Source organism: Octopus bimaculoides, chromosome 9 (genome assembly GCF_001194135.2).
Source record: "Octopus bimaculoides isolate UCB-OBI-ISO-001 chromosome 9, ASM119413v2, whole genome shotgun sequence".
NCBI lineage: Eukaryota > Metazoa > Mollusca > Cephalopoda > Octopoda > Octopodidae > Octopus > Octopus bimaculoides.
Window position 1 is genome coordinate 17,941,377 of NC_068989.1, and position 2,559 is coordinate 17,943,935.

General features: G+C 36.8%; 1 protein-coding gene across 2 annotated transcripts in view; it reads right to left on the bottom strand.

The window, feature by feature from the left end:
* LOC106881758 (collagen alpha-1(XIV) chain) overlaps positions 1-2,559 on the bottom strand; it is a 33,169-nt gene that overhangs the window by 2,971 nt on the left and 27,639 nt on the right. The window lies entirely within an intron of this gene.

The window sequence follows — 2,559 nt, forward strand, 5'->3', positions numbered from 1 at the left end:
GATCAAAAGGACTCCGAAGAAAATGGTACTTGTCTGCGTCGGCAAGACAAGTACCATTTATAAAGTAAAAATCGGTAAAAAATTATACAGTAAAATCGGTAAAAAAAAAACCTAGGGTATCCTGAAAAAGATCTCTGTTCAAAATGTTATTTGGCTAAATTCGACGAATTTTTATGTCTCCTTTGTTTTTCAGGAACAGTCAATGGCGTTTGAGAACATAATCATTAAAGATATAGCGGCAAAAAAGTTAGCTGACATGCAGGAATGTAAGCCCTCTGAATATTGGAAAGAAGTTACTGCGCCATGATAATTCGCACTGGATATCAAAATGCTGATATCATGACTGCTTTTCAATGCTCTGTGAACACTATAAAGGCTGTAAGACTTGACATGGTTGGCTGCAACGGAGACCACGAAGCGGTAGCCAGCAGGAAAGGACACGGTAGGCATTCTGACTACGTCTGCATGCCAGGGTTTACCCCTACATCTTTGAACAAAGTCTTAGACTCAATTCATACGGGTGTGTGAAGCTACTGGAGTCTGTGGTCAATCCCTGGCTAGAGAAGGTTGCTACTGGAAGGCCATATGTGAGGCAGCAGATTGGCTCTTTGCCACACATCCGGAAAGAGTCAGAAGTAGTTGTTGGAAAACGGGTACGACTTCACGTGCTTCACTTTCCGGCCTCCTAATTCCTCCGATTTTAATTTCATGAAATACTATGTGTGAGGCACGGTTGAGAAAGACACCAACTGCTCATCCTGCATCATCCAGGTCAAGCTGGTGGCTAAAATCAAGATGTTCGAAGACCTTCCCGAGGAAACAGAGGAACGGCCATATTGAGGCCGCGGTGGAAGCTGAGGGCTGCTACTTTGGGTAAACTGTTATCTCCCAACCACTTGATATTTGATCTTTTAAATATTTTCATTTCGTATGGAATATTGTATTTTCTTTACCTTTTACGCAAACTGTCAAATTTAGCCCAAACACCCTCTATGCGCGCGCGCGCGCGCGTGTGTGTGTGTGTGTGTGGATAGATAGATAGACAAATAGACAGACAGAGAGATAGATAGATAGATAGATAGATAGATAGATAGATAGATAGATAGATAGATAGATAGATAGATAGATGTGAGTGATAAAATAAAGACCATAAGTTGAAACTGAAAGACTTTGCTTGGAAGAAACAAGCATTTTAGCCAGTTCAAACACAAATTGGATAAACATGGAATTCCTTTTTTTCATAATAGTTGAGACTATTAAAATGTATCTAAAATTCAGTGACTATCCTGTAAAAACATGAGAAATGTGTTTTACTCCGAGCAAATAAATGAAAAGTTAGTATAGCAATTTCTGTTTTAAACAGCTAAATTTATTCTTCTACGGTGTAATTGCTTTTAAATACATAGAAATAACTGGATTATTGACCCCCAACTATGGTAGTCACAAACTGTACGAAACTCGAAGCGATCTAACGCGATTACCCTAAGAAGATAACGTCTATACAGTAGATGAACTGAGATAGAAGCTAAAAGTGATAAAGCCCTACTTTCCACAGCGAAAAAGAAAAGATATCCCATAATATTTTAGGGTGGTGTTCAAATTAGTCACTCCTTGGACATTCATCTCATATATAAATAGATGCCGCTGGAATATTAAAATGTATTGAATACATAAATAACACAATTTTTAGATTGCTTTTATTTTTTGTTTCACACTATTAATAGGGTTGCCTGGATGCAATAGAGTAGACACTATCAATGGTCAGCTGGGGATGTTAAACCGTGTGATGGTTTACGCCCGCTTCTTAAAAACACAAATAGCCTCTCTGACCAGTTTTGTCAACCCAAGTCTATAATAGAAGGCACTCGCCTAAAGTTCCACGCATTGGGATTGAACCTGAAACCATGAGGTTGGTAAGAGAGCTTCTTAACCACAGTTATGCCTACACCCATTTATAATCGTTTATCAATGCACTTAATGAATGTTCTGTATTCTACAGAGAATAATCTAATGGTATCCACCCTAGAAAAATTCTAATTTCCTTATCTCACCACAGCAGTAATTCAGTAAACTGCAGATTTAATGACAATTTACTAAGTTTTTGTGTATCTTCAATTAAGTCAGCTTAATGAAGCTACAAAATTTATGTTATTTAGTTTCATAACTTCTGACTTAAAGATTTGCAGGCTCAGACTGAAGGAGTTTTGAACAACCAAACAAGATGAAATCGAGATTAATGCTTCTGCTTCTGATTTTTCCAAAACACTTAACACTCCATGGTCCAGATGACGTAGGTATAAATAAGCTACACCTACATAAATATATATAGGTACCAGAGGATGCTGTAATTAACCTCTTTGCATGAGATATATCTTCACTGTCAAACTCTGTAAATAATTATAAACTTTAAGCTAAAAAGCGTTCACAGTGTATTGGCTATAAAAAGTAGTCTGTATACCCCAAATATTAAACTATATTCTATAGCAAATATCCAGTGAACGCTTATCACTTAAAGCTTATAATTATAATTCACAGAATATATATATATATATATATATA